The 24,310-nt window shown below is 43.8% G+C and overlaps 1 long non-coding RNA gene across 2 annotated transcripts in view; it reads left to right on the top strand.

Moving 5' to 3' along the window:
• Positions 1-21,498, top strand: part of LOC142814452 (uncharacterized) — a 512,230-nt gene extending 490,732 nt beyond the window's left edge. Inside the window, exon 4 of one of the 2 annotated variants that reach the window (XR_012894932.1) lies at positions 21,295-21,498. This is a non-coding gene — a long non-coding RNA (uncharacterized LOC142814452). Of the gene's footprint in view, positions 1-589; positions 686-21,294 lie in introns of those variants that run through there. The other variant, XR_012894933.1, reaches the window with a different exon arrangement.
• Positions 21,499-24,310: the final 2,812 nt, after the last annotated feature.

Here is a 24,310-nt window from a genome sequence, read left to right as displayed (position 1 = left end):
TGATTATTTTTAGTTTTAAAGAGATTTTGGTCACATTACTGGCAATTCCAGCTGAGTAATGAATTGATCTCGTGGTTTTCGCAGGTAACTAGGCGCTGTTGCGGACGCCTCGGACTATAGAGGCGTAATCCCGCACATGTCAGCGACTTAACTGCTACGTTTCCCCACTCCTTTCTCTCTGATATATTATCGTTTCCCCTTTCGTACCGAAGTGTAACCATAGATGCTTGTTTTGTCGACCGTAGGCTAAATTTAGTAATCTTTACGTTTTGTATTTGCTGTGCTGTAGTGACAGAATCATCGTCATTAGATACCTTGCAACAAAGTATTTGCAAAAATAACTAGAAGGAAGTGTGGCGCTGCAATCATTCAGCTATCATGGGAATGATGGGTATGTACACAAATTTGCGTAGTCTTCATACGTGTGGGCTACAAGTTCACTTTTGGCATTATTTGATGCTGTGTTTTGGTTCTGTTAAAAATAAGAGAATAAATCATTGTAGACTACGTGGGTTGATTTAAATTGGTGAGCCTAAAGAGGTAAAGTTGGCTAATTGTAACTGTAAAATCTTTGTTGAACTTCGTGCAGCAGCAAAGCGGATTCAAGCGACACGGAGCTAAAAGGACAAGACAAGGCAAGCCAAGGCAAATTTGTGTACTACCGATCATTCCTATGCTGGCTGAAGCACCACGTGTTGCAGCTCCCATAGACACCAGCGCCATAGTTCTTTCTGGTATGTTTATAAAAAAAATTGGTCCTGTATCCGTATGCTTTACTGCAAATGTCGTCGAAAGACGATAGTCTTGTGTCTGGAAAGAGAGAAGAAAACGTTTATTTCATGTTCTGTGCGAGAAAACAGGCTAATTGTACTCTTGGGGTGCTGTGTTAAGCTTGCTGCACCATGGCGACTTGCACCAGTCACGCGACCATTTGCGACTGGCGACCGAAACGCGACTCAAGCTCACGCCAGCAGAGGCTGCATGCGAGCGACCAGAAGTCGCAAACCCGTCACGTCCAGATCTCATTATCAGCGAGAACTCTAGTGATAGAGACCGGTGTCGATCAGCTGATCGCCGCCATCTGAGTGAGCGGCCATGCAAGCCGCCTACCTTCCGAGCTACGCTGAGACGACGAGGACTATTTCCGAGAGTGGTACGTATTCAGAAACACTACTTGAATTTAACTTGACTTGCCACATCCTCCAATGCAGCACAAACTCGTCTAGAACGCGGTGTCTTTAGGCGGTGCCAAGGCATGAAGCGCAAACGTGCTCCAAACGCGCTGCTATAAAGGCGATGGCAAGTCAAGATAAAAACAAAAAAGTGGCAGCATACCCACGCGGTGAATGATGGAGAGTGGGGCGAAGCATCCGTTCGTTATTCGTTGTTGCTTCCCCCCGTTCATGCGTCTGTCTGTGTGACCATCCGTGCATCCATGCGCCCGTCCATGCATGCGTATGTTCGTGCATCCACGCGTCCATCCGTACGTCCGTCCCTGCGTTCGTCCATGCATCCACCCCTGCGTCCGTTCATGCGTCCATCCGTCCATGCAGCAATCTATGCGTCCGTCCATGCAACTGTCTCTGTGTCCGTTCGTCCATCTAGTCAACACTCCAAGTGCCACCATTTCGCTTCTTTTCATCATATATTCGTCCGTCTGTGTGACCGTCCGTGCGTGCGTCTGTTCATGCGTCCGTCCCTGCGTTCATCCATGCATCCACCCCTGCGACTGTCCATGCGTCCATCCGTCTGTGCGGCCATCCGTGCGTCCGTTCATGCATCTGTCTGCGTGTCTGTTCGTTCATCTAGTCAACACTATATGCACAATAATATAATGGCGCAGGTAAATGAAACCAAACGAAGCCTTTTTTTTCAACGATTCTATTTGTAAGACTTAAGAATGGTAAGCATAAGAAAAGTGCTTCTCATTTAACTTTAGGCATTCATAATCATGCATAGTGCGAACGCGTTGAAAAGGAGGGTAACGCACTTTAGTTGACAGCAGCGTGGACCAGGAGACAAACAGTATTACCGCACTGCTCGTGAAAGGCAGGCAGTTATGTTGATACCAATTACCGAAAATTCACCGAATACTGCCAATGAGGTGTTGCGAAATCTTGAGCTACACATGTGCAGAGATGTAAGCAGTATACCTTTACTAACTCTAGCGAAAGTTTTGTGGAGTGCGATGGCCATATCTGCCAGCACTGGACAGCTTCTGTGCTCCGGGCACCTGCGTTTGGGCTATGCGTAGTACGTATATATTGTTTTCACATGAACGCGGATGCATGCATGTTGTTTACTGCTGTGTGTGCTAAATGTTACTTGCGTAATCTTTACTTTATGTAAACTTCGATCAATTGACTTTCAATGAAACGATTTATTGCTGCAAGCTTGTGTGATCAGCGTTGTAATTTCGCCCGGCCTGTACGCGGCATCACAACTTACCTAAGTAAATATGCAAGATACTTATGAGCCTATAGTAAGCAGTGTATTGCAATAGAACGAGAAAAATTGAGAAGGGGGTCTGCTACAACGAGCGAGGGCCAACCATGAAGCAGAATTATATGACAATGTCGTTTGTGATGCGCAAAGGCAGCCGCCATAGTGAAACACCCTGGTGCTTTTGAAACCTATCTCATTTTATCGCAATTATAAATTATACAAGCAATAATCCTAATTGTGTTAGGTTCAAAAAGATATTTGGGTATAGGAGGTAATAAAAACTTTTTCACGTTTCAGTAAAATATTTATTTTTAAATCTTTTTACGAGAACCTACAGAATCCAGACGGCGCTACCTTCGCTTCCAAATTGCTCTCCCCATTGGCTCTATGGGCATGCCACTCCCTTTTCATTGTCACGGCGGACAAACAGACAAATGCACGGGCAGACAAACAGACAGACCACACTTCTTCCGTCGAAGTACCCCAAGAAAAAATATCGTCTTTGAAATGCCGCCCACCTCTTTCCACGGGGGGTCTCAAGTAAATGCGTCGCAGCGTGGTAAGGGTAACGCATTAATGTTGCGTAATTGCGTATGGTTTGGGAATGTTTAATTCTTATTTCGTCTTTATTATTATTCTTGATTAAAGGGAGCAGAAGCATCACCTTCAACGTCCAGCCAAAGCCAATAAAGACGCCTTTGACTGAATTGCGAACGCGGGTTATGGTGCCTGTATATACGGGGTGGCCAGTGAACTGTTGTGGAGCGCGAGCAGTCATTTATAAATGCGGAGCATTTCTTAGTCGCACCATGTCACTCGTTGTCGGCGTTCACACCCCCACTGCGTATGCTCTGCTCGTCTCCCCTGCCCCTCCCTCTCTCCCCTTTCATCCCCTCTCCCCCCTCTTTCACTTGACTTCACACTTTGCTTCACTCGAGTAGATGCGATGGAAGCAACAGATGGCAACAGTACCTTTAACCAGTTTTGGGGCACAACTTAACATCATCGTCCAACCACTTGTTCTGGGCAACGTTACCCCACCCTCACCATCTTCGCCATCAACAACAGCATGCAACTCAGAATACAAACCTGCGAAGAGACGAGCATACGACGCTGAACGCAAGCGTTTGTAGCTAGCTGCGGATTGCGAACTTTGTGCACGAGAAGCAGCGGCGAAACGGCAACGCCGAGCTGCGTATCCCGAAGCGAAACGTGAGCGGTGAGTTTTAAGACTAGAGGTACGTGAGCGAGAAGTGGCGTGCAAACGTCGTGAATGAGAGGTGGCTTCTGAAGCTGCTTGTGACCGCGTGTGCGCTGCGAAAAGGGTGGGGCGAGCCAAGCAGTTTGCGCAGCGGGCCGCTCATTTCAAACGCGAACACAGCTGTGGACACAGCTGTAAGGTGTGTGACCAACTATGGTTCGACAAGGACTTTACGCTGGTAGGGAGCATCAAGAACAAAGCGAAGCAGACCAACGCGTTACGGGTTCTTTGGAGCACGTTTGGCAACGTCGACTTGAAGGGCGCTTGCATCAACGACAAAGTTAACAGCGAGAATGATGATGACGAGAGACTGCTGGAGCCGTTCAAGTCGTACATGGCGTGCGCATCGTGTAAGGACTCGTTGGTACGTGGGCACGTACCGTCTATGAGCGTGACCTACGGTAACTGTTACCCGCCTCGACCCGCGCACATACCGGAGGTGAATGCGCTGGAAGAGCGGCTCATTTCACCTCGACTAACGTTCATGAGCATCCGTCGACTAACGCGTGGCAACGGCCAGTACAGAATCCAGGGGCAGGTGATGAACGTTTCTCAATTACGCAACATTCAAGATATACCCCCGCCACTCTTTGACGCATTTACTCGAGTTGCCCCCGTGCGAAGATGCGGGCCACTTTTTTTTTAATTAGCAGACACTGCCTGCGTCTGCCTCTCAAGGCGAGAGAGAGGGAGAGGAGCAACTGTTTTGCGGGTGTCCTCCTAGGCCGACACGAGACGCGAGCATGCGTAGTTGGGGTGTGGACGGCGCCACAACCAACACCGAAGCGCGACATCGCGCGACCAAGAAATGCTCCGCATTAAGCATTCAGTGCGTTATAAACACGCTAAGTCTTCATAACCTTTGTCATGGTACATGAATTTGCTGTGCCCTATAGCACACGGCGCACAACGGACAAGGCTGTACTGCCTGTACCACAAGGTGCCTCGCCCCGAAAAAGAGAACTCAAATTTGGACATGTTAAAGTATTGAAAAATGACAGAACACCACTCTGATTATAGATTTCATTATAGAATGCATAGAGGAGATAATTTTAGAACGTTTTTGCAAATATTTAGTCATTTCCTGCTACTGTCAATGATACTTTTTTGGGGGAACTTGAGGCTTTTTGATGCCTGGTCGTAATAATGTTTCGATTAGAATGAGGCCGTAACCGATGTCCTTGACGAAGTATAGAGATCCTGCTATCCAAACTGCTATTTTGGTCCACCCTAAACGCCTTGATGTGCGCGCGTTTCCATGCTTTAATGTGGTGACAACTTTGGTCATGGCTGCTTACAACTGGCTAAACGGCCGCAATACTTGGCGGGCCACCATGCTGGTTCTGAGTAGTCGCTCATTTACGGTGAAAGCAGCGTGGGTTTCAACAATAAGGGGGTGTTTTTTTAATGCGAAGCATTTCTTAGCGAACTTCGGCGACTTTGCGCGTATCTATCTATCTATCTATCTATCTATCTATCTATCTATCTATCTATCTATCTATCTATCTATCTATCTATCTATCTATCTATCTATCTATCTATCTATCCTATCTATCTATCTATCTATCTATCTATCTATCTATCTATCTGTTTATATATCTAACTGTCTGTCTGTCTGTCTGTCTGTGCCTGTCTGTCTGTCTGTCTGTCTGTCTGTCTGTCTGTCTGTCTGTCTGTCTGTCTGTCTATCTATCTATCTATCTATCTATCTATCTATCTATCTATCTATCTATCTATCTATCTATCTATCTATCTATCTATCTATCTATCTATCTATCTATCTATCTATCTATCTAGCCGCTTAAGACGTTTAGCTCTCGTGGCCGTTTCAATTATGGTATCAATACCAAACTTCAAGTGGCGTAACATGACTGTATGAAAGACATATTTGATTAGTCAAAACATAAAAATCCCGACATGAATGTCATAAATGTCATGATTTACATTCCATGGTCCTGCAGCTCTTGCGGTGGTTTCGTTCGCATGGCATGCTGCATAACTGGTATGGTATGACATGATTGCATGGCGAACACAAGGAACAGACCCTAACATGAAAATCATGACATTCGTGTCACTTAACAACATGACTAGATGCCACGCTCATAATGCGCTCGCGGCCATTTCGCTAGCGTCACATATACCAAATTTGGTATTATGGTATGTGAATGAATGACGAAGGTATGTGACAGCTTCAAACATAATCATGAGATGCGTGTCATGTAACAATATGACTACATGCCGCGCTCATGATGCGCTTGCAGCCGTTTCGCTAGCTTCACATATGTCAAACTTAGTATTACGTGCTGATTTTGAAGTGACATATCAACCTTTCTCATTCGTGCTTCGCATATAATCGATTCTCACTATACGTAAGATCTGCCATTTTTTTATGTAGCAAGTTCTGAAAGCTGGAAGGTTGTTTTTTAAAGTTAGCCCCCGTTTTGTAGAACAAGAAAAACGTGTTCGTGACTTGAGTTTGCATAAAATACCGTTGAAACAGTTCATTTATCCCACCTGGTAGACCCATCACACTGGCGGAATGAGGATCTTTACGGAGCCTATATTTGCGCGGGGTAGATGACGATGCCACTGTGAACGAACTTCAATCTGTGGGTAGAATTCCTGTAACAAATTCACGCCTCAAAATACATCTAGTGCAATGCTCGAGATCATGCTTTAATATATGACGGTACCCATAACGACAGGGAAGGCTGATCAAACTGCAAACTACCGGGTAGCTCGTGATGTTCTCTGTAAACCGCGTAACTCCGCTAGCCTGTTTCTTATACCCTAAATATTGCTTTTGTCCGTAATAAATTATACTGCAGCAATTTCGGTTCCTGCGAACGAATGTGTACAGTTGATTGCTCAAAAACCTTACGAGCTGTAAGCATTGTCTGAAAATAGTAGGGCACTCAATCTTATTACACCAACACTCTCCCTTCCCCCAAAAGTCTGTATATTAGACTAGAAGTAAAGCAAAGCGGAGCAACAAGGAACAAATCAAGTTTTTCAAAGTCATATTTTATTGCAAATATCACCCAAACAGCATCCAAACAGCAGCTGGCCTCAATTTTTTCGAACCATCCTGCCTGCTTTGCTGGAAGCTTGTGTCCTTACAGTGGGCCTTCAACAAAGCAATAAGGCGAAAATTCATACACGGCACCGACCACATATATGAAGCCAATACATAGTTTCTCTACAAGCACTAAATAAAAACTGAGTTCATAATATCAAATAGTCTTTGTGGCGGTTATGAAACAAAACGACGACAAAAATAACGACGCCGCCCCATTCACCCATAGGGTATATTTGAGTTATGGGCCAACAACCGACTTGCTTAGTGTACATATTCTGCCCTGTTCAGAACCGATAGACAGACAGAAGGACAGACGGACATGAAGAGTAAATTTTTCGCAATATATATTAATAAAGCAAAGTACTTTTGCTATTGTTGAGCGAATTTCAGTGTGGTTCGCGTGTCATTGAAGGGAAGAACGAATACCCCATGGCAAGCCTCACAAAATTTAGTTGAGTTGCAACTGCGCGATACTACAAGAGCCTACAGGGAACGCGTTCGTCCACTCGTCTTTGTACCTCTCCAAAGACCGAGGTGAAAGCGCAAGAATGCGCACATGTGCCAGCAAAGGAAGGCGTGAATACGGGCGTCTGTTGGTGGTTTACGGGCCTGCCATTTTCAGCGACGAATACGGCGACAGTTTCGGAAACCGAAGAAACGTGGATAGTGAATGCATGTAGGACCACACGCTCGACTAGTCATGTCATTCGATTTGTGAACTGCGCTTCGACTAAGAGGATAAAAGGGCATTTTCAAGTTAACAAGCTTTCGCTCGCATAACCCTGCGTAGCCGAATGAAGCCTGATTCATTGTTTTTTACTGGCAAGTTGTCGTGTTTACTTTGCCCAAACAGCTTTTCGTCGCATGATTAAGTCAATGTTTTTGCAGCAATATTTTGCAGCGATAATTATCAGCGATATACTCAATCTATTTGTTTACAACGGGTACTAACCTCACAAGCACGAGGAGAAGTAGTGGGCTCCAAGCAATCTCACTTCACTTCTGTAATCCATCATTTCCGTGGGCTAGAGCAAGTAGGCAAGTGGGACAGTCTCCAGATGGTTTTGCGTTGCGGCACGCAAAACCCTGAAATTTACACTCCAAAGTTCTTGTAGGTGTGCTTAGCGCGAGGATGGTGTCGCAGCGGAAGCTGGGTCTATGGTGTAGTCAAACGCAGCTCATACCGCCGCTTGCACACTCACGCCAACATGCAGCTGGTGCAGTGCAGTGGAGCAGAAACGCCTGGCCACGAGAACCTACATGGCGCTTGTTGTCATAGAAAGCGGGACTGGCAACATTGCGTTTTAGTGGGCGGTAGCAAGTGGTAGGTCAAAGGCTTGCACCATCCTAAAACATGGAGACGCGCGCACATGAAGGCTCCGTAGTCCACACGGGCTTTTTGCTCTACTATAGTAGAGTACCAAGTACTCTGAATCGTTAGCAACTTTTAAAGCGAATGTATTTCTCAGGCGGGCCATATCAGGCATCCGGCGTTGTCCGCGGTGGTGTCCACGTGCCAGCAGGGGTTCTCTCTATGGTCTCACTCCCCTTCTCACAGCAATAGCTGTAGGCACGTGCGCTTATCCTCGCCCCTAGCAACCAGAGTGCGTGATGTGAGAGAGTGTAAAAGAGAATGGCTGCAGTGCTTGCCGCACGTTTTCTCGCCGTTCGCTCTATTTCCTCCCTGCGCCCAAATCTCCCATGCGCTGCGCTTGCGCCTCACTCTCGACTGCTCGCTGTCTGGGCGCCTCTCAAGAAAATCCGGAATAGATCTCTCCCTGTTTGTAAACAGTGTGACGTCACTGCGGGCACCTCACCCACCATATCTTGTCTGAGAGCAGGTGGTCGTTGGCAATAACGTTCCGCCAGCGGCATCTTTCTGCATAGCAGAGATGCGTGTCTGCAGTTCTTCGACAGAAATTCTTACATTCTTGTGTACTAAAGTCACAGCTTTTGAAAGAAAGGGGTCTCGGAAGAGTCACTGTTTATAGTGTGAAAATTTGATCGTTGTAGTTGGATGAATGTCGAAACATTATTTAGTGCATTGAGAGACGTGACTAGCACGTAGTGGGCTTCACCCACATAGATGGTAGCCATAAAAAAATCTGATATTTTTTGAAAGCGTAATTTTTTAACGCACACGGTGACTGGCACTTTGGGAAATATTTGCATAGCATAGATGTAATTCAATTTCCATCGTGGCATGTGCAATGCAGTTTTAAACAACGTACAGCATTGGCGGCAGCGTCATTTTGAGCTGCCATAAGCGATGTCGGGGGTAAGATTCTTACTCATTGTGCAAACGTCTGATCAGAGATGAATAAAAAAAGCACTTCTTGCCGTGCGTTAGGCTTAGGTTAACATATCCTCGTGAAAATTAAAGTGAAAGTATGCCACTGCGTTTCTCAATAAACCAGTGAAAATTCATGTGATGTGTAACCCGACAAGTTAATAATAGATAGTATTATCTGGCACAGTTACCTTCCTGCGTTTGACAGCTATAACGTGTTGTCATACTTATATTGTTCCTTTAGGGCAGATACACAAACTTCTAATGCGCATTGTGACTTAACAAAAATCGTGCTTTAAATGTACAAAGTAGATAAGAAACGAAAATGTCCGCTGTTTACATTAACACGTATCAGGTATCCGACATTATGAGTTATGGCCGTGGTGAAGCGTATATGCAGATTCGAGAACACTACCACATGCTTATATTTTTTTAGTTGTCGTATTTACCACCCGAAGATCATGCACATTTATTTTTCGGCCCACCGCGCATACGCTGAGACGTACCTCCTCGCAGATGATTGCGTCAGATGCATTTTTACCTTCACTAACATGTCATATCGCAAAGTCCCATCGACAACCGGTACTGCAACCAGCCCACAACGAATACCAGCGTTTTCCCAAACAGTACGCAACGCGTTATTCATACTGCGCACACCACGCACAATATTCCCAGTTTCATTGTCCCCAAAGGTGAACCAGTTTTGTCGATGTCTTTGAGCTCACACTACACGCCACAGTCAACACTGCACCTTCACGAAGACGATACCACTGTTCTTCGCACAGGCCGCCACGTGTGTTCACTTCTCCGAAATGAACAGCCAGGCAGTGTGGCAAATATTTAATCATGCACTCTACCACACACGTAAATGCTCTCTGACACATACCACCGCTAATTTTGCCACTCTGAGATGAACATTATCCTTTAAAAAGAAGAACAAATTGGCAGCATATCCACGGAGTGAATGATGGAGAGTGGGGCGAAGCATTCGTCCGTCTATTCGTTCTTGCTTCCGTCCGTCCATGCGTCCGTCTGTGTGATCGTCCATGCGTCCATCCGCCCGTCCGTGCGTGCGTCTGTTCGTGCGTCCGTTCCTGCGTTCGTCCATGCATTCTCCCCTGCGTCCGTTCATGCGTTCATCCATGCATCTGTCTGTGTGTCTGTTCGTCCATCTATTCAACACTCCGAGTACCATCATCTCGCATCTTTTCATCATATATTCCCCATATAGAAGCACCGCCATCCAGCGGACATTCCAATGACTAAACGAAAGGTGGCACACGCACACTTTCTTATGGCTTGCGCTTCGTATCTACTTCCCACCTTTAACCACCTCGAGTTCATTCATGGTATATACTAGTTCATTGTATTCATGGCACTGCTGCTCAACGCTCGCTAAACCTTTCTAAAACTAAGGAGGTTACACCCAGTGAGTACAACGTAGCAACACTTTCTTGTCAGATAGTGCTCAATGTACATGCCAATGGCTGCTAATGGGGATCGCAGCGTGCGCGTTAACTGAAAGCCGAAATGCTCCTGTCTCTCATTCCCCATTAGCAGCCATTATCATGTACATTGAGCACAATTTTTTATTCTTCAACAACGCACAGAATAAATCTCTCAGCGGCACCACCTTGAAGATCAAAATATTATACTTGTTACATACTACAACGGCTACGAGGGATGATCGGGTGCCGCTATAAGGAGCTTCGCCCCTAAAAAAACTTGCCCCAAGCCAACGACCGTTGCCCCAAGCACCGAGTGACTGCACCACACTCATCCACAAGCGGGAGTTTTTGCCAAACACCGTCTTGCACGTGCACCGGTGACGTCACGCTGTGACGGACCCCGGTAGAGGTCTATTGCGTGCCCGAGACGCTGCCGCTGTGAAACGCCAACGTAGAGCCGAGAATGCTGGCGCCCTTCCCCCGTCCGTTTACACCTCACTCCCGACCGTTCGCTGGCTGGGCGCCTATCAAGGCGATTACAGAAGTCAGTTACGGCGAATGTCTGATGGCAACGGTAGCCTCTTTCAGAGCAAGAAATGCATTCGCATTTCTTCACAATTCCCTTTGCGGAGGTGGGGGCATTTTTTTTTCTTAACACACGGAATACCAAGTTGATAGTTCACTTGGGTGATTTTGTCAATTTATTCTCTATATTTTCTGGGTGGATCTTTGCTCTTCAGTAGTAGAGAAGCACTACTATAAACCATCGAACACCTTTTTTTCTAAACACACAATGTACCAGCTACTCTAAATTGTTAAACACGTTGTCTATACACACTTTTAAACTTGGACATTTTTGCTCAATGGTGTCATGTATATTGTGCTTATTCACTTGTTTACGTTATTTTGCTTGTTCTATAGACACAGTTTTCGTGTATGGGTAGCGTAGAATGAAAGCATATTTTTTTTTCTAAACGCAATAATGTCAGTGAAGGATTTCCTATAATCAAGACTAGTGGCCCTTAAGGGTTCTTGAAATTGTGACAGCTTATTGCTTTTCCATAGTAGAGTACATCGTACTCTCAATAGGAGATTATTTGTTCTAAACACAATTAAGTTGCCAAGGACTGCGGTTTGCGGTTGTTGGAAGACCGTGATAGCACATACAAAGACAAAACAAGGCGACACAAAGTGCTGAGCGTAGTCTTATTTCCTGTCCTTGTGTCCTCGTGTTTTAAAGCTACCTTGATAACTAAGCACGTGGGTTGCTGCCTATGCCTTTACTACAAGGTGAAAACCTTAGATGCCTCATCAAATGGAAAATTTGAGCGCTGGTGGCGCTCTACTGCAACGTCAGGGTGATTGTTGCAAGAAATCACTACTAATGTCGTCATCATATGACGTGTTCATGACATCAAGGATCGCAGAAGCTTCGCAGCCCAACCATGATGTCACAACTGCTAGTGTGAGGTTGTGTGATATAACACCACATGATGCCATTGTAGCACCTTCCTTGGGACGCCGTGCGTGCGATCTCAAGAGAAAAAAAATCAAAACTGTGCTTCACAAAAAAAAGTGAAGCCAAGGTGTGTGCTACCTGCTTCGTTATATGTAAACTGACAAGAAAAAATATGAGTTTATCCTTGCAGTGTACTCAGGTGAATGCACAGGGGAGGGAACCTGTGAATTTTCTTACATCTTAATGGTCTGATAGCGCAAGGATGTCTGGTTATCAAAAAACACCACTTATTCCATCCGCATGAATAGTTCCTAAACAATAGTTTATTTATTAATTATTTATGAATACTGTCAACACTTGTATAGGACTATAACAGGAGCGGAAAAAGAAGTACATGAAAACATTGCGATCCCTCTAGAAACAGAACATAGGTAAGAATTATACTCAGAAGTAACAAGTCAGAGGACAAGAATGAAGTCATCAAAAACAAAAACGCAACCAAAAAATCAACCAAGAATTTAACCAATAAATACACTATAGCATGCAGAAAAAAAATAAAGCATTATCAATTACAAACCAAATTATGTGCTAGGTGTTTTGAAAACATGTCTATGAATGAGCATGAAACGGCTTCATCGCTGAACGAATTCCATTCATTGATAGCTCTAGGGAAAAAGCTATACTTAAAACAATCGGTGGAAACAGCCGGTGCAATAATAAACATTGAATGGCGAAGTCTAGAAGTTTCAGTACGAAAAATATCGAAATATTCAGCATACCTTATATGAGCACGCTCAATAATATTGAGGTAAAGATACGTAAGTTCTTCGTGTTTTGTCTTGGATTTATTCGGGGGTAGCAACGCAAATACACACAGTTGAAATGGGGAATCTGTTTACCGATATTTAAAAAATATAAACCGGACTGCTAAATGCTGAATTTTTTCAAGTTTTCATATGTTTGCAATCGTGAATGCGAGAGAGTTCTTGCGTATTCAATTATTGGTCTAATAAGCGCTTTGTAAGCTAAACATTTTGTTTCTTGTGTCGCGAACGGCAAATGGTGCCTAAGACTCCTTAAGATCTTAGTGGCCTTTGCGCACACATAATCTATAGGAAGATTCCAGCGAAGATCACTTGTAAAATTCAAACCAAGGTACTTATGTTGTTCAACTCTTTTTTCGTGTATGATTATCAATATATTGAGTATAATTTAAGTAATTTTTCATCCTAGTGACTGTCATATCTACTGATCTACTGTTTTCAGGGGGTTCAGCACCAATTGCTATTCATCACACCAATTTATTTTCTGTAAACTTTTGAATAATTTTAACTGGTCACCTATTGTATCGACTTTATTGTACACGTGGCAATCGTCTGCAAATAGCCTAATATAAATGTCAATTTCTTTCGGAAGATCCTTTATAAATAAAAGAAACAGAAGTGGGCCCAGGACACTGCCTTGTGGTACCCTTGACTTAACAGCTGAAACAGGAGACTTAGTGCCATTGGTTTCCACAAATCACTCACGAGGATGAAAGTAGGATGAAAACCAGTTTGTGATGGAAAACTTTTTGGAACGTAACATCAATTTTTCGAAGTAATTTACTGTGAGAAACTTCATCGAAAGCTTTTGTGAAGTCCATGAAAATCATATCCCTCTGAGCATGTGAGTTAATATTTTTCGAAAGTTCATGGACTAATTCGATGAGCAGAGATGTTGTAGACAAGCCCAGTTGAAATCCATGTTGGCAGTTGGATAAAATATTATGCTCACTCATATAGTTTAATAGATGTTTTGAAATGAAATGTTCAAGCAGTTTTTAGCAAGTACCGATAATTGAAACAGGCCGATAATTTGTATACATTGTCAGAACTACCACTTTCAGGAATAGGGATCACTTCAGCTATTTTTCACTTTTTGGGTAAGCAACCCTGGGAAAGTTTGCTGGAGATTAACGTCCCAAAACCGCTATATGAATACGGAAGACGCCATAGTGAAGAGCTCTTAAAGTTTAGACCAGCTGGGCTTCATAGACGAGCTCCTTTTAATATTCCTCAGACGTTCTGTAATGAACCGAAAATGCAGCCGCCGCGGCCGTGATTCAAATCGGTGACATTCAGAAATGTAGTCAAGGACCACAACTACTACTAGACCACGGTGGTTGGTGCATGAACAGTGACAATAGGCCATTGTTACATTTCATAATTAAAGTAAATAATTACTTAACTCGCCTTTTTTATGAAGTATCTAACAGACATACGTTATCATTTTTCCTTGTGTATATTTGGGTTCCAAAGTATTGCTGTTTATTTAGTCTTCGTGTCCCATAAAATACACCACGTTCTTTCATACCTTTATTAGAACTGAATATCATTTCTTTTTATATATTTGTAATAGAGCACCTTCCTGCCTCTTTCTCATCAAACTAAACGTATCATTTTCCGACCTCAGAAACCATGAAAATTTACATTCGAAAGTTTTTACAAAAGTTATCTATGGTATTTTAGCGTGCACGAAGACGTGTGCTTGCGAGGAAATAAGAGTGATATTTTCGTAGCAGTTTGCCCCGCCGCGGTGGTCTAGTGGCTAAGGTACTCGGCTGCTGACCCGCAGGGCGCGGGTTCGAATCCCGGCTGCAGCGGCTGCATTTCCGATGGAGGCGGAAATGTTGTAGGCCCGTGTGCTCAGATTGGGGTGCACGTTAAAGAACCCCAGGTGGTCGAAATTTCCCGAGCCCTATACTACGGCGTCTCTCATAATCATGTAGTGGTTTTGGGTTGTTAAACCCCACATATCAATCATCAATCATTTCGTAGCAGTTTATATGTATCAGGACATATTTCTTCCCGTTTTGTTGTAGACAAGGCTAATGCCCACGTAATACGATGCCTCCGCTGAGGTTAACATGAAAAACGTTCTCTCGACGACTGCTAGCAGGCCTCCGGAGGCAGCATGGCTTGGCGCCATGCGTAGAAGGCTGATGTGAGACGGTGATTCATGAGGTGGTAAAGCAGCTGCTGGCAGCAGCCCGGCGCTTCGTCACTACACTTCTGGAATCGCTTTTCTTTTCCTTGTGGTTTCTTACCTGGAGCCAGCCCTGTTTTTTTGAATTCTTGTTTTCCATGTTTCCATTAGGCGCGCGAAAAAGAACGTGGGCCTACGGACAGGCAAACGTGGTTGGTTCGCGAGAACGATGGTCAAGTTCTTGCAAGGTATGGTAATGAATATATTGGAATGGGCCTGATGGTTGTAGCCAGAAGGTTTCCGACACTGCTGTTTTTTACGCTGCGGAAACGGTGTGAGGCTGGAGAGACGTGCATATAATTTTACGCAATAATACTTCATTTGACATTCATAGCTGTTCAACAAATATAGCGAAATAAGCCATTTGAGTCAGGGAAGTGCGCAACTTGACTAAACATCATTAGAATGCTAACAAACGTCGATATTCGGGCTGGCTGTTTCACCGTATCTCTAATGAGCATAGAAGTAAACCCAAGGAAGCCGAATATTGTTAGTAAGAAGCTTAAGCGTTTAAACGCGTGCCTCGAACTTATTCTTGGCCTATACAGACAACTCACACAATACATGCATCGTCTTCGAAACATTGGAATTTCGAACCTCTGACGGGTGGTCAATAGCTGTTGGGCACACTCTGCTACTACCTGCCGTTTAGCAAGAAGAAAAGAACAGTACCATGACACGCTACATGCTTTATCGTGAAGACCAGGCACCGCATGACCTTTTTGGCTTGTGGAGTGTGCCGACCACTGAAACTTCTTTCGTCTCAGGCTCACATTGGCGTGTGTGCCGAAATCTTAACGCATATATCCAGCAGTAAGAAGCCAAAAGTAAGATTTAGAGGGTAGCGCGTTCTGGCCTACGTCTAGCATGCGTGAGCTTAGTTCAGTGGGTGATAAATTGAACCATATATTATAATAGTGGAAGAAAACTGGTGATCCCGCTTTCGCCGCTGCCTGTTTCGGCGTAACATTTATTCTCGAATTGGCTCATACGTCACGTCACGTGGACTCCCGTAAAACACATGGAACAATGAAAGTCGCAATACAGCTTGCGGTGTTGGAAGTAAGCTGGCAAACGCCGCTCTTTCAACGCGTATGCGACGAGAATGCATAGCACGTGCTAAAGTCACGTGCTATGTTGAAGCACTTTGTGCTTCAACATAGCACGTGACTTTAGCATTAGTCAACCTCTGGCGCTAGAAACTGAGCGAGTATAACGCAGGCGCTTGGGAGTAGCGTCAAACGAGGCTTTCGCTTACCTAATGCAGACCCGGATGAAGGAGTACTGACGATGGGGAGCAGAAGGGGCACTTTCTGGCAGAAGAACGTGGCAGACAAGTGATAAACGACCGGAAGCTATTTTTATGAGCACCGTGTTATTGATTGATTGATTTGTAGGGTTTAACGTCCCAAAACCACCATATGATTATAAGAGACGCCGTAGTAGAGGGCTTCGGAAATTTTGACCACCTGGGGTTCTTTAACGTGTACCCAAATCTGAGCACACTCGCCTACGACATTTCCGCCTCCATCGGAAATGCAGCAGGGATTTGAACCCGCAACCTGCGGGTCAGCAGCCGAGTACCTTAGCCACTACACCACCGTGGCGGGGCGAGCACCGTGTTATCACAAACGCATAATGGTACTCACCTCAATATTCTTGCTGGAATATTGCTGTGTATCCAACAACTCTCCACACCTTCTACATTTCCGGCTTGCATAAACTGTCTTCGTAAGAAGTTCTGACAAATCGCATAATGAATACTTGTAACCATCCTTTTTATTTTCCAATGGATACCCTTCCAAGCAAAGCTTTTCAATGCTAGGGCAAGTTTGTGGAATGCTAGCATGCTGTTTATATCTTAATTGTAGTGGCATTGCAGCTTATCTCGTGGCCAATAAATATACCTTTGGTTTGAAAAGTACGTGAAATCTCACTTTTCTAGGCAATCACTCATCTATATTTAATTGGCATAGCCTTCATCACAGTTCTATGAGTCTGATAGTGCGCAGTGTAAGCGTTTGGTACTCATTATGTTACCTTTTGCGTAAATTAACATTTACGGCTACCATTACCGTTTGAAAAAGCAAGGAAATGAAATGGCAATCCAATAATTTGGGTTCTTACTCTCCAGATTTTTTTATGACCCTTAATCTAACACCTGTGCACTGCTATGTCATGTAGACCAATTGCATTAATGTTTATTCACTGCATTAGCATTACCAATGACACTGCTTTTATCCCCCTTCCTTTACACAATATTTCTTAAAGGGTCCTTACAGAACAATAAATAACCATCGTTTCTTCATTTTTTTTGGTATTAAAATTTCTAGTATACAACAGTACACCTGCCTGGTAGTATTTAAAATAAATAGCTAAAATACAAATTCTACGTAAAACAGAGAACCGCCGTTAATGAAGGAAATTGATAACAGCGCTGTTGAATTCTCGCCCAAGCATCAACTTTCGCTATAACAAGCGGAACTTATCCAGACCAGAGAGAGAAAAAAACGTTTTTCTTGGGCTTGTTTAGGCAAAAGTATCTCCTCAGCATCAAATTACTAATAATTAACGCCAGAACACGTTTATCTGCTCCTTAAAATATAAATGAAAATGCAATGATTGAATTGCAGTTTCTCGAAATGTATGGTTTAAAAAATAGCTTTTCTCCGGAAGCAGCACTTTTATATATTCCATTTTCTCAAGTACTAAATACTTTAGCCCGAAGCAAACAATATTAGGTAACGATAAATCTCCAGGGCGCGATTTCTACCCTGCTTTTCCCCAGAGCCTCGGGTTGGAAATTTGTTCTTTAGGCATCCTCGCTCAGCAGGCGTTGAACCGGGCTTGTTCAGGGCGACGTAAAATGGAGAGATTGCGTGGCGGAAGTTATCGCTTCCCTCGATGACTTTATCGGTGCATGAACGGCACACTTCTTTTTTCCCGCTTATCTCACCTGTCTAAACCTGGAAACGTATGTGCTTCTTAGCTTGCACGATCCAGCTGCTTTTACTCGCAGTATGCGAAAAAACAAAAAAGAAATCCGGGAGCGCTGACGTGGCTTTGGGCATTCGCGATGTCTATTTAATGCTTACTTGGCGCATTTACTTGTGAATAATGGAAGGTGATAACTTACTGGGCCACACGGGTACCTGCGAAAGCAGTGGCAGACATGCCATTTTTTTTTGTTCTTGTTATGGTTCTAATACAGTAGGTCGCGGTGGCCGCATTTTCGATGATGGTGAAAATGCTCGAGTAGTTCAATTTACGTGTACATCAAAGAACGCGGGTGGGCAACATTTTGGTGGTGCTAGTATATTGAAGTTCAAATGCACTTGAATATTATTTTATTTAGCAACTCACACTTGTGAAGTGCGAGTAGTTAGCCTGGGGACTTTGAGCACAATAAGTAGCAGGAACACAAGCTTTAAATATTGCAAAACTATCGCAGCATTTTCTTCTGCCGAGGTTTCAATACTTACCGGCACGCTTCTGCACCCTATAGGTATGAAAGAATCTCTTCTTCCTTTCATTTTTCCTGCTAAAGTCTGTGAGCCCACCCCGCCGTGGTGGTGTAGGGGCTAAGGTACTCGGCTGCTGACCCGCAGGTCGTATGATAGGATCCCGGCTGCGGCGGCTGCATTTTCGATGGAAACAAAAATGCTGTAGGCCCGTGTTCTCAGATTTGGGTGAACGTTAAAGAAACTCAGGTGATCGAAATTTCCGGAGCTCTTCAATACGGTGTCTCTCATAGTCATATGGTGGTTCTGGGACATTCAACTTCAAAGATCAATCATTCAGAACAGCTCTTGAAGTTTAAACACTACAAAGCGGTGATTTTTATGTTGCTGTTGCAATCTTTGATTCGTCCTTTTGGCGAAACTGTCACCTTTTTTTTTCCAGTACAGTTTTAAGCGATGGTGCGTCTCTTCGGTAGAACACCTATCTGCCACGAAACTATCCAGGGTTCCATTCTAAATTAAACGAAAGACTTTGGCTATTCATTTTCTTTACATCATTCTTGATTTTTCTCTAATAGACAAGCTGATGATATTTTTATTGACAACCAACGACACCAGCGCCGACGCCGGAATTCCGGCAAAATGAGCTTCTTTACGCCCTCAATTTGGAGGGTACTTTTACCGTTTTCTGACAACTTCATGGGTGAGCCGCTCACAACCATTTTAGCTTCTTTCACTGCGTGCGTGCTACCACTTCATCGGATAGAAAGTTCATTTGCGGAACATAACTAAACTAAGCGCAACTTGACGCCTGGTACGCCTACATCAAGAGTGGGATGCGCTGATTAGCAATAAACGCTATTCTACTTATGCCACCAAAGGCACAATGAACCAAAGCACCAACAATTGTGTTAAGAAAAAAAAATGTTCAACAATTTCGAGTACTTAATACTCAACTATGGAAGAGCATTGAGCCGTCCCGCACAATGGAGATACGACGAAAGGTTACTTTCCGAATATGGTACGTGAGATTTTCTGTACTCCACGACACTCTTGGTTCCAAGGGGGTCGCACTGAAGTCGCGAATCTAAGTGTTCTTGAAATGAAGAATTGCATTATGCACGGAGATGAGTATTCGCTAAATAGTGCGAGTCACATAACATAAAGATTCTCCTAAATAAGAGCGATAGCATTAGTCGAGTTTTGAAAAATGACTTTTTTGTCAAAATGTTTGCTGTGATTTTTTTGTTCGTTTTAGGCTTTTAAACGCAGGAGTGTTTTTTTATATTTAGCTCATTGTAGAGGGTTCATCTTCTTGTCCATGAACAGACAATAAATATCAAGAAAGAGACATCCACGTAAAATGAATTCGAATATGCTGTTTTATTTATTTCTATTTCAGTGATATTATGTTATCTTGCCGATTGTAATTTAGGAAAATGCCTCTTTTGTAATTTTGCTGCAGTGGTGATTCATTCCTATCTTAAGTAAACGAAGTTTCATTGGAGCTGCCACGACCATTTAGGATCTTGCGCTAACATAAATCGATGCGTTAACGCACGTGCGAAAACACTTCCGTATGAAAAGCTAAAGCAAGCACTTTTAGTTGAGCGTACGTGACGAGTCTGCGTAAGCAGCCAGGCTACGGGAGAGAAGTGCAAATGCGTAGTACTTAACCTATCTATTCCATGGATGCGCGCATCCGCCCTCAAAAAACGGCGCTCGCTAAAGAAATGATACGTAGTGTTAGGCATAGAGTTTCCCAATATACACTAAAGGGAACTCTGGCGCTAGTGTCTATGGGAGCTGCAATGCACGGCGCTTCAGCAAGCATGGGAATGATGGGTAGTACACAAATTTGTCTAATCTTCGTACTTCTGGCTTGCTTCTTGCTTCATGTGTGTTCGTGTGGATTGGAGCTGTTTTCTCACGAAACAAAAATCAGCAAATGTTCAGCGGTCATGCTTCACCACTTTACTTTTTTAAAGTTATACCTTTTCAAATTGAGTCACGAAATTCAAAAGGGTTCGTTCTTTTCTTTAAAACGAAATCGTAACCAGCAATCAACGAAGCCACAAGTACGATTCGTTGCCCGCAAGTACGAAGATTAGGCAAATGTGTGTACTACCCATCATACCCATGGTCGCTGAACGATCGCAGCGCCAGAGTACCCTCTAGTTAATTTTAGTAAACTCTGTGGCATTAGGTACGTGACACTCTCGTGAATTCTCGAATGAAAGAGCAGCAAGATTGCAAGATGGCACAGAACGTAAAATCATGGATCCAACAATTTGGTTTAACTTGGACGCCAGGGGCCGTTATCATAGCCGCTACTACAAGGTGACGCTACGAATCGCCTAAAGGCTGTTTCGTTTTCCTCATGATACGCCTAGTTGAATGAAACGGATCCCATTACGGTCAATACGGTAAGCTAAACGTTTTGATGGCTGTCTTGCTTGCATCTTTACGCAACGTATCATGCTGCGTACGTAGGATTGTTGCATACGCCCAACTAAAAGTGCACAATATTGTTAAAACGGTCATTCCTGGGATACGGCAAACGCAATCTTGAGTGTCGGTAACACGGCAGCGTTAAGAAGCATACGCACAAGCTATAAGCCCCTATATTGTAGATACGCTACATACGTCAGAGCGATTGTGTCTTTCTCAGTAACACTTCTAGATTTCTTACGGCGTTATTTGTTGACCTGTGGCAGTGAACAGTTCATAATGACCAATTCTAGAACAATCAGTACGAAAAATACCCTGACGTAAATAAAGCCTGAACGATCACGTTTCTACACCTCTCCTGTTCCCTACACAGATATCACAAGGCTGGATCCTGTGCTACTGTATGCCAACGTAGCCTACTGGCATGCCCCTGCAGGATCGAGCCTGTTCGCAGTCTGATGTGCGACAAAATGGCAGTAATGCCTTCTTCTACACCCATAAAGCAGCCGTTTTGTCAGGAGTGTTGGCAAAAGTGGCAGTATTTGCAACTGTGAACGAGTGCGTGTTCAAGCGTCTCCTCTTCCCTTCCCAGGTAGGAGTCAGTTTTACGTCTTTTTTAGTTACTGTATAGCGCAACCACCACCACTTAAAAAAATGTTGCTCTTGTGTTTGTCATGCCATTCAATAATAATATTGCGAAACATCTTGACCCACTTGAAAACGTTTCGCAGGCGATGCTGCTGAGGGATGTGGAACACGTTCTCGCCTCCGGTAAACTGAAATTATTCACAGAACCTCAAATCTTCTCAGGAACATTTATGAATGACATGAACGATATCCAGGTGAGCCTGGCGTACCTAAATAGAAGTGTTCAGGGTCTCAAATCTTAAGAAAAAAACACACTAACTGGGAAATTGTGGTTTCGCTTCCAAGAAATCAAAGCGCACCTCTAAAATAGCTGTGTTTCAGCACAAGATGGGCCCTGTACTCAAGGCGAATATTTTGCTGGAAATCTCCAGGTCATTGAAAATGAAACTGACTGCCGTGTGGCCCTTCCACAGTGGTCTAATGGTTCTGGAGCATGACTGTAAACCTGAAGGTCATAGGAGCAAATTCTTGCTGCAGCCGCATTTTTGATAGAGGCGAAAATGTTTCAGGCCCAGGTGCTTAGCCTTAGGTGCACGTTAGAGAACCTCAGGTGGTAAAAATTCTTCCTAGCTCTTTCCTACGGCGTCTCTCTTATTCTTATCGGGATTTTTGGACGTTAAGAGCCAGCTAATAATATTAATATGACTACCCTGTGTTGAAGAATCACATAGATATTGTTCACAGTGTTTTCTCTGCATCTGATGCAAAAAAAACTTTATTGCAAGTTTCGCTTGGAGGGCTGAGATAGGAGAGTTCATTATTAAGGCACAGAAGGAGCGACTTCAGAATGACGGCATTGGTTCGGAGGAGCAGAATCAAGGCCCACATACATAAATGACTATTTCATACTGACAAAAAGCTCTGTTTGCGCAAGGTCTGCCACTGAAAAAAAAAAAACCTCAGCATATTCATAGAGTACATCATATTGAGTGAAGCGAAGCGTCTTTCAGTTTGTCCGCGCTTCCGGCCGTCTGTTTGTTTTTGTTTCCGGTCATCTGTGTGACCGTCCGTGCGTTCATTTGTCCGTCCGTTGTTGGGCCTGTCCGTCGGCGCCTCCATCCGTCCATTCGTGCATTCGTTCGTCCGTGCATTCATCCGTCCGTGCATCCGTCCACGAGTCCATCCACTCATTCGTCCATCCCTCCGTCCGTGCATCTATCTGTCTGCCTGTTTCTCTCTTCATCCGTGCGTCTGTCCATCCATCCGTCCATCTAGTGAACACTCCAAGTACCGCAATCTCGTATCTTTTCATCATGTATTCATCATATAGAAATACAACCATTCAGTGGACGTTCAATATACTAAACAAGAGGTGGCATGGCTGGGCTAGAGGAGCCACACGCGCGTACTGTCTTACGGCCTGCGCTTCGTGTCTAGTTACCTGCTTTCACCGCGGCCAGTTCATGGCACTGCGGCCCAACCTTGCTAAAACCAAGGAGTTTACAGCGAGTTTTATGTGGAAACATTTTCTGGTCACATAGTGCTCAAAGTACGTCCTTCTGTTAATATTTTTTTAGTAGGCATGAAATTCAAGGCAAATATTATTGGAGATTAGGTCACCGGTACTCGTCTCTGTAAGATTAACGTGCGCGGATTCTCCCCTCAATTCAATACAGTGCGCAGTGGCCGCACCTCTAGCCCTGCCGTGGAGGTGGCTACCGACTACTACTACTACTACTACTACAACAACTACTACTACTACTACTACTACTACTACTACTACTTCTACTACTACTACTACTAATAATAATAATAATACATACTACTACTACTACTACTACTACTACATACGTACATCGTGGATGGACGACCCATGGCTTAAGGAGCTTCGCCCCTAAAAAAACACCAGGTCTGCGCAGAACGGTGAAGCACAGCTACATCGAAAGCTGGAAGCGGGGTTTTTCATGGCATTTTTTGAACACACTTGCGGTAAATCAAGCATACTTTCAAGGAACTCGCAACGCCATGAAAGCAGACAGAAGAACTTTCCGCATCAGAGACGAGGCTGACCTGAAAATTTTCATAAACCAAGCCTAATAGCATTTAATGTTTTTTTTTAATCTGAGTAACATTGATTCAAGAGAACTAGCACTTTTGTTGCTAAATTTATGGTGTTTAGTTTTAGTTTATTGCGAGAAGTTTGAACAGACACAACAATGAATTTCTCCTGCTCTCGTGATCGTTTTTCCTTGTGTTTTCACTGGTGTGTCACAAAATAGTTGGTAAGTGATAAAAATAAAAAAAATTGTTTTCATTTACAATGTACACTCCTGACTACTGTAATCGCAGCTGTGGTGGAGCTTCATTTCCCCAAGTAATCGGTATAAGCGCAAACTAGACTTAAACGCAAACTTTCCAGATGGCGAAACCTTGTGATTTGAAATAAACAAGTCATCGTTTGATACCGGTAAAAAAAAAGAATTATACTAGGCTGCATCTAGCAGTCATCAAGTTCTAGCATGACCACATTTTGCCATGCTCCTAACATTATACTGAATACTGTTTCAAATTAAAACAAGAATATTGTCGTAACTTCAGGTATCGGTATCGTTATTCAGGATGATTGTAGTTGTTATAACCGAGAGTCGTTAACATATGCCATGGGTACGATATGAAATCGATCTACAACTACCAACTAGAATAGCTTCAACCTCAAACACACTCATTGATAATCCGCAAACGAACCTGCTACATCCCCTTAGGACACCTATTGTTAGAACAAATTCGACGTATTCTTTCCT

This window comes from Rhipicephalus microplus, chromosome 4 (assembly GCF_043290135.1).
Source record: "Rhipicephalus microplus isolate Deutch F79 chromosome 4, USDA_Rmic, whole genome shotgun sequence".
Lineage (NCBI taxonomy): Eukaryota > Metazoa > Arthropoda > Arachnida > Ixodida > Ixodidae > Rhipicephalus > Rhipicephalus microplus.
The sequence above is the reverse complement of the archived record's forward strand: the minus strand, read 5'-3'. Positions and strand labels throughout refer to the sequence as shown.